Source organism: Gigantopelta aegis, unplaced genomic scaffold, assembly GCF_016097555.1.
Source record: "Gigantopelta aegis isolate Gae_Host unplaced genomic scaffold, Gae_host_genome ctg2263_pilon_pilon, whole genome shotgun sequence".
Lineage (NCBI taxonomy): Eukaryota > Metazoa > Mollusca > Gastropoda > Neomphalida > Peltospiridae > Gigantopelta > Gigantopelta aegis.
In genome coordinates this window covers 5,043-14,701 of record NW_024532886.1, presented here as the reverse complement: position 1 = coordinate 14,701, position 9,659 = coordinate 5,043, and the positions used below count along the sequence as shown (strand labels likewise).

Below are 9,659 nucleotides of genomic sequence, written 5' to 3'. Positions count from 1 at the left end.
CTCCTTTATTACATCAATATAATAATTATAGTTATTAAAAAAACAATAAGAATGAGATCCTATATCTTACATGTTTTTTGTTTTATTTAATTTTACAAGGTCCAACATGCCGTACCTTTTCCTTCTTTTTTCTCGTATTCGTTCTTCTAAACTTTTCATCACCTGAGCAAAAAGCAGATACATTATCAACTAAATGATCATCTTATAATGACATTATATTATTATAGACATGTATTATATATATAGTATGTCATATAGATACCACTGGTAGTAGGAATAATGTCATTCAAACTCTGAACATCTTGTATCTCTTCAGATTTTCTTTTGCTATAATCAAATTAAAAGAGATTTGGTAAATATAGTTATGGAAAAGACATTGTTTTAATGTTCTGTCATTTTAACATTATTAGCATTTTTTCTAATTGTACATCTCATACTCATTGTAAAAGGTGGTCATTGTTATAAATGGAAACACAATGTACTATCTATACATCCATTAATCAAACTAATCTATCTATCCATCCATTCGTTCATCTGTCTATCAATCATTCATATGTAATCAGGTGATGTCCATCTAAACTTTCCTTTCCTGTTATAAATTCTATTGTTTGATATGTAAACTAACAAAGCACTCTTAAGTACTTTCATTGGTAAAATAATAATAATAATTCAATTGAATGAATGTTGTTTTAAACTTAAAAGGTTTAAATTTTGATAGTTACTTCCTAATATAATTACTATTGTACTATACTTCTATTGTTAGTTAGGAACTCTCGGTTCACAGTTTAGGAAGTTAAAACAACTTGTCACACACTCTCAGTGTTCTATATCCATGTTTCATTAACATAATAATAATAATTACTCTCACTATATCTTAGTTATGTAAGTGTCCTCTGGACTCTCAGAACACTTACCAGTTTGATTTAATTCCTTTAGAAGATTTGGATTGAAGGTGTTGTTCAAGTGACATTAATTTATCATTATGGCTTTGGTTTCGTATTAGGGGGATCCCTCGTTTCAAGGCTTTATGGCGCAATATTTGCTTGTACTGTGGCAATCTATTGGAATGAGAGGAACCCTGTCCTTATTACTATTGATAACTTATATGGTCACTCTAGTAATAACATGCCTAGGATAAGAAAATGGTTATTCATTTAGTCAAATAGTCATGAGACCCTTAAAGACTGGACCATTGATAGCAATGTTCAGAGGTCTAATATTGATGTCCAACCTCTAACTTAACTATTACTAATGTACAACAAAGCATGAACTTCGCTGACGGACACTCTAGACATTTCATTATTGTGAAAACCTTATCAACCATCTTGTCCATTTGTCTAAGTAAAATATCCATCCTTCCACCTATTCATCCATTCCAATCCATTCGTCTATTCATATAGTCTGGTTGGTCATATTTCTCAGTACCAATATTGCACATCTTTCTATAGATTCTATGTTAGGTCATAGGTGAAGAAGAGGAAGGGGTACGGGTACAAGGAAGTAGACTATAGTACATGACCTTAAAAGTTATTTTCTTCCCATCATTAAGGTATATTGTGGGCAATAAATTCACTCTTACTTTCAACTGTTTTTCGCCATTGGATATTTTCATTTGGATGTATCAGCCCAGAGCTTGCCATAGCAGAACACTTTGTTTGGTATAGACAATGTTGCTATGACAACACACCCTCGCAATAAGCGCAAATTGCGCACTTTAAATTTTGTGTGATCGAACAATTATTATAACCATAATAATATTACGACAAAGCTTACATAGTGACAAAACAGTATATATTACTAGCTAGAAACAGGAAACAGATGACAGCACAGTTTAAACAGTAAATAGTGTGTGTTCAGTGTATTGTATAATGTCAGTATGTATGACAGCAATAATAGAACAAAAATATGAAAAAAGAGTTAAGCATTATACATTAACTAATGTGTATGGTTTGGATGATGATTGTAAAGAAGAGTTTACAGTTTTCATTTGAAGGTGCTGTGTGTACATGTTAGTTGCAGCATGCTCTCTCTCCGACTCCAAACTTCATCCGTACAATCGCGTTTTCCATTTGGTTGCGACGATTCTGATACCAAGTTTTGACATGCTTTCTGTCAATCCAATCATTTGTGCTAGTCTGCAACGATCTACTTTAGTGAGGTACTTCTGCTGGCTAAATCTACTCTCCAATTGTTGCAGTTGTGAGCTAGTGAAGGTAGTCCTTTTCTTTTCTTCTTCTTGTATTTCTTACTTGTTTTGTCTTCAATGGGGCCACTGTCCATTACAATCGCATCATCAGATGTTGGTGATGAAGGTTCTGGAGAATGTCACTACAACTGTCTTCATCTTCAACTTCATCATCATCTTAATAAAACAAAAGAAAGAAAAGAAAAAGTCAATATTCAAGTTGGTGTAATAATTGTCCAACTTACTTTGTGCAATGTCGGTATGGTCCATTTTTTTCTTAGTGTTCAAAAGACTTAAACTCTGTTGTTGAATTGATGAAGGTTGAAAGTTCCATGTGGAGTTGACTAGTGGCTTGTAAGCCATTGGTAGTCCTAGTACACTCAGGCATTAAAGGCTGGATTCCATGTTGTTGTAGAGGAGAGTGGCATACCAAAAGAAGAGGGAGAGCAGTTACTCCTGCATTGACCATTATCTCTCTTGGATGTGATAGCAACAAAGGTGGAGAAGATGGAGGAGTGCTAGATGGTGACTCGCATGTGGCTGCTGGATTTACTATGCCTTCTTGATTGTTGTAGTAAACGCTCCACAGAGAATGAGAGAAGATGAGATTGTTTCTTGTAGTGCCATCTTTCTTGTCCAATGATCAGTATTGATTACCAAAATAATTTGGATGCAGCGGGTGCTTTATTTTTATAATGTTCCCAGCTACACCTACGCATGTGATTAACTATTAGTTTAATAAAGTTAAATTATAATACAAACATAATAATTATTAAAAAGATAAATTTAGTGATAATGATGCTAACAAATTTTGATAGCAGGGCTAATAATGAAAAACAAACAATAATAAATGCAGCTATTTAATTGAAGTTACTCCTAGTACTTTCTTAATGTGTTCATATACAACATATCCAATGCTAACAGCTGGTAAAACTTTGAGAAAATTTGGTAACAGTCCCCTATAAAGACAAACAAACCTTCCTCTTTAACAATAGTAAAAGAGTTGAAGCCATCCTTGAGCTTTCGATTCACCCCTCAAAGGAGAAGCTAGAAAAATGAGAATTGAAGTTGACACACACACACATATACCAGTTCTAACTAAACTGTATCAACTAGTGATTATTAGATAATGATGTAAGGTATTGCAGTAAACCCAATTCACACATATTCAAATGTATCATAAACATAGTCATTGTCCTAGTGTCACATTTCATACAACAAATCCACTTACTAACTGTTCAACAAATACAAAGTGAAAATTGATACAAGCAAAAAATCAAAGCATTTCAGCAAGCAAGGCTACCATATACTAGCCCACCCTATAATTCTTGTAGGGGTTCATCTAATTGTATTATACACACTGAAAAATTAAGTAGATAGTATATCGTGGAGGTTGCGGTTATGATAGTCATCTTGTGGGAGATTGACACAAAACCAAAGGTCACATATTTCAATCATGTTTTCTTGTTCAATTGTCTTTGATGGTTATCTAATGTATCAATACGTGGAACTAATATCGCACATGCCAAGCTAACATAGTATTTTTGATTACACAATCGACATCTAACGATAGCCAAGATAAACAAGATTGAACTCTGCGCATACTAATAGATACCGACATGGGTTCATTAAACAAATAGGAGTGATATTAATGCAATCGTATCTTTAATCAAAGGCAATAGATTATATAGTAATCATGTTCTCTGCCTTTGATGACAAAGGGATATGTATAAATCAATTACATATACATGCTTGCACCGTTAATTGGGTGGAGCTCACACAGAGATGGTATTAACTGTAGTATAGATGCAGATGTCCTTTGATTTAATGTATTTGCGTAATCTGGAGCGTGTGTCAAAACATACTTTCAAACTAGTGGAAACGAACATTATATAAGCCATTTATAATCTGGTGCAATTGCAAATAGTGAAAATATAATGAAACTACTGAACATACTAGATCTGATACTTCATTCAATTGTTAGAGAGAGAGAGAGAGAGAGCGAGAGAGAGAGGTCAGTTAGCTAACACAACTGCAGATTATTCAAGATAGTTTCACATACCAAATTGCCTGGACCTTCAATACCTTTTCAATAATTCAATATTTTGGCTAGGCCTCTAAACAAAGTAAGCCTTTATTTATTGATTAGTATATACAACAATCTAATTGTGTTCACACTAACTCTCTTGCACCAGCTTCTTTCTTTTAGGAATTCAATAATTTTAAATTTGAAAGACTTCTTAAATTTTGAAGCATAAATAGTTGTAGCTACATTAGTATATGTCATTGGAGGTGAAGGGTGTGGTGAGTAGGCCTCTATTAAAGACCTGCTTCTATCCAGTATTTGGTTCAGTTTCAATTCAAGACCAGATCTCTCTATCTGGATGAGCTTCTATGTCAGAAATACACTAAGTTTGTTGGTGATAACTGGCTAGAAACAATAAACAACTAAACAATGATGAACTCCTAAGAGGAGGCAATTCAATCAATGTAATACAAACTATTACTAAGGAACCAACTCCCTTTAGATAGAGACAAAAGTACACATGCCAAACTATACTCATGTCACAAGCTATTATAATAACAATATACCTATTTATGTAGATAATTAAAAGTTCAATGTTGAATAAATAGGGTACAGATACAAGAATTACATGTGTATCACTCTAACTTTGATCTTTGATCAACCAGTTTACTTAGCCAGATTTTGGTCAAAAAGAATGTACAACAAATATTATTATGGACTACCGCGACCTCCAGGGAAAATCAAATGATATACACATATCTGTACCCAACAATTTTAATTCATAAACTGTTTTGACATACACTAGTGTAAACAGATGTTATCCTAGGAAACACTTCTCATTATAGTATGGGACCCCACTAATGATCTTTCAATGAAATAATTCTAATAATCTCTTAAATGAAATAACTATCATTTCTGAAAAGATACCAATGTAACTGTTAATATGCAAAAACAAAAGATCTACTCCTTTCATAACCTTATCATCTGTTTTCACTCTTCATATAAACTAATATCTCAACTACCCTTTAACTACATCATATAATACACACACACACATATACATATATTATATGTACTCAATCTGATCTCCTTACTTTGTGCTTGTAATCTTGTTCTAACAAGCAATAAGGGATAGCTAGCCAATTGACCACAAGTACTAGAAATTGTTCCACAAGCTAGTGGAATCAATACTCCAGCATCTTCTTGATTATGGCGATTTAACCAAAGATTTTTGAGTGTCTAAAGTAATGTTTATGTTGTGCAAGAGAGAGAGAGAGAGAGAGAGAGAGAGAGAGAGAGAGAGAGAGAATCTATAGGTTTCATCAAGTGTATGGAATCATATAAAAATCACTGGAGGTTTGTGGCTTATAGAACTAGTAAATACATGTACATAATGTCTGGTTTTTCATCCGTGGGATAATTTACTACTCAAACAAATTGGACATAATTTAAAAACAAGATAACACAAGGCCTCTCTTTCACAGGCAACCAGATAATACTTTGAAATAAACCAACATTCCAATGATTTCACATTATACCTCATAAACAGCTAAGTCAATGCCAGCCTATGGAATAATTCCTAGGAGGCTGGGAGTGAGTCCACGATAAAATCCAAAGACACCTTCATTGCGCAAAATTTGCTTGAAACAGTCCCAATACCTCTGTACTGTCCCTGTCTTCCCCAGAGCTAATCTGGTCTTCAATACCTGCATTCAATTGAAAAAGAATACTATTAGATTGAATATATTCCATTCCTATCCCATTCTGTTTCAATTCCATCCCATTCCTATACCATTTCTAAACATCTGTTCCAATTCATTCCATTCCATCCCATCCCTATACCATCTCATCCCATTCTGTTCCATTCCATCCCATTCCATTCTATTCTGTTCTATTTTCAGTACCCTCCATTGGATATATGGAAGTCTGTGCAATTACTCCAGCAGTTGAGCCAGATAACAGTCGTTCATAAATATTCAAAGGTTGATCTCCCTCGTTGTAACAAAGCTTTCACCTATTTGAAAGAACCTAAAGATCTGTATTTTTACCACACATCTTCTATTTACTTTTTCAAAGGCAAAAAATCTCAAGGCTGATCTCAGGAGCAATTTTAATGACATTAATACCATTTTCCTCTCCAAAGAGAACGCAACCGCCCTCCTTCAACATGTGCCTAATACCACTTTGAAGAGTAAAAGTCTGTCCATGCATGGACTGGACTTGAAAAAAGATTTTTAGTCTATCAAGAGGTGCTGTACATGTCCTAGATACTAAAACAAAATAAATCTTCAAGTTAGACACATACATACTCCCTGCTCCAGCTAAACCTCCTGCTACTAACTGACGCCACCACATACCTGAGACTCTTTCTTCTCAGAGAACTCATCAGGAATTAAAGGAGTATCCATGTACTCACCAATATTACCAAACTGGAAATATAAAATAACAATAGCTGTAACAAATATTCCAATCAATTGTTTAGTAGGATAAATTTGTAAAGATTTTGACAGGCATTCTTAAAACTGGTAACTTATAAAATATAAATGTTTCTACAGCATTACTTTCTCAAAATAGGGGGAGGAGTCTGGAACACCTAAACTAACTGTACAGTTAACTTTCAGAGCTACAGTTTTAAACACACAATCAAACCCATTTATGTCCTCATGTCTAAAACATCAAACTTTATTCATCATTGTTCCATTGAATATATTTGATGTACATTGAATAGACTATTCATTACTTCAACAGGTATTAACTCTGGAGCCAAGACTACTATGCCACAGTCATGGGGTCATTTATATGTTAAAATGGTGATACTTAGCCCAAATGGGACAACGCAGTCCAGTATAAAACAATGTGAATACTATAACTTAACATTAAATGATAAACAGATGTGAAGAACATAGAAACATCATGTTGACATGAACTGAATGTCAAACTCTACACCAACTCATATTTTTTTACATAACAACATAGAATACAATACATGAAAGTATACATTTACATTACATGTCATATAATACATGTAGGTGTTAACAAAAAGTATGAATATTAAATATAATTACCAAATACACAGGTGTACATGGTACATGTCAACCTGACACCAGTTCCAAGAGGTCATCTTCTCATGTTATTTTGATAACCCACGACATCAAAGGGTTAGCATTGAACACACACAGACATTAATGTACACATATAATATAATATAGTAGGCATACTGGCTTAATAGCTGCTCAAGTTTCAATATATTGTATTATAAAGAGAATACGAGATAATCAAGCAATTTGTAATAATTCTCATAATGTTAACAATAATGAACACACACCCAGTGACAAGGATGACTGCGTCCATCTACCTCTATTAATGAATGTGAATATTTATGTAGGTAAGTGGGTGGCATGAGTACATATAAGTAAAGTGGGGGTAGCTATATAGAAGCATTGTTCCATGACTTAATATGTGAAATGCATTCTTAGTGAACAAACCTTTGCATGAATATAAACTTAATCGTCAACATCCACAAAGTTGTAAAGATATAGACACAAAGAGGAAAGATAAATACTTACTGTTGCATGCCGCCAAACCCTAGAGATGTCAACCCCAGTTGACATTAGGTTTGTAGAAGGAGAAAAAGTCCCTCCATTCTTCCCAGTTAATCATGGAATTACGATCTTTGTCCATCCTTCAACATAAAAGGTACATGTTAGTCATAAAAATATAAGGACAATCTCATTAATCCACTATATTGAGGACATTTGATTTAATCACACATGTTATTACTTTAGTAAAACCTGTTCACATTACCTTGCAAATCACTTTAATGGTTTCATAGTATTTTTAATACACATATTTATATGTGCCCTTATGATAATACTTTGTTTATGGATAATACAGTTAACTTTTGAACTGTCAAACATATTGACTGTAGACTTATACTACATTAATTAGAAGAGCTAATGAAACAATTGAGTACCTTATAATTAGAAATTGAACAAGAAAAAGGTAAAGTTATAGTATAAAGACAAAGGTCAAAGGTCATAGTATAAAGACAAAGGTCAAAGGTCATAGTATAAAGACAAAGGTCAAAGGTTATATGAACAGACTTTAGTATTAGCAAAATATTTAGACATGGACTATTCAGTAGATTTAAAGGATCATGATAACAGGTTATTAATCGTGTGGAAGAGAAGATTTAGGAGAGTAGGAGATAAGTTAGCACTAGATGTATTTTTAGGATAGATTTAAAACAGAACAAAAGATGTCTGCCGGTTTATATAATGCTAAAAGCAGTTTCTAATAGCTAGAATGCTTGTTTTATATTGTAATATAATACTATTGTTTACTTCTTTAATAGTTTCAATGCATCAGAGTCCGATATGATAATATCAATCTCAGCAAGGTTTAACTTTGATCTCGTCTGCATCTATCACACCTATGTAATGTAAAATATATAACATAATTATATTATAAATAATTATATTTTATATTTAATTAACTACTATGATATCATTCATTATATGACGACATCATTCATTCTAGGTAAAAGCTGATACTATTGTCTTTTGTTACATTCTTAGGATTCAATCATTCCCAAGAAGATACCACATTTAATTAATCAAAACAATGACGCCATAATACATGCACATGCACATGCATACAACAGGATTGTATAGGAACACTGGACTTGCCAAATATGGTCAGGTATGTGGATAGTACTGAGGGGAGGAGCTATGAAATGCTATCTAATGAATTTAACACATATAGAAATATATAATATTATTGTACTATAAATACGGTGCAATAATTAAGAATAGAGTAAGAATCTACTAATTACAAATTAATAAGAGGGGCTTACCATCTCTATTAGCATCCATGTAATGAAAGACTCGCCATAATTTCTTCTCTTGTTCAATGCAATACTCTACAAATTCATTTTGGTCAATACGTCCATCATTATTTTTATCACCAAGACTAATCACGCGCTAAAAAGAAGGAGTTTCTGTATTATTGTTACCCTGTCATCGATATGACCAATAATGAATATCATTACCTCTGCAATATTTGGATCAATGCCTTGTTGCTCTAATCTTCTCCTAATCTCGTGTACGTCCAGTCTACCATCATTATTAATGTCGAGTTGTTTAAATAATTTCTTAATTCTCTCTCTATCGATTTCAGGAGGTTCGGGAACGTCGTTATTATCTTCTATAGACATAACTCTCTGTAACTATATTACACGGAAGTGTTGATCAAAGTGTTAAAAATAATTACCTAGTAATAATAACAATTATTGTTTGTTTAACATAAAATCATAGAGTTACAAGTTTTATTGAAATGACAGACTAAACAAAGAGGAATGGGTGGAGTCAAATGGAACAGGAGACAGGAATCGTCATTGATAATACAGCTCAAGGTTCATACCATCATGAATTTCGTCTAATACAATTG

At 33.1% G+C, this 9,659-nt stretch overlaps 1 pseudogene; it reads right to left on the bottom strand.

Annotated features, from left to right (window-relative positions):
- Nucleotides 1-2,279: 2,279 nt before the first annotated feature.
- On the bottom strand, nucleotides 2,280-9,426 carry LOC121391383 (annotated as a pseudogene).
- Between the last annotated feature and the right edge of the window lie 233 nt (nucleotides 9,427-9,659).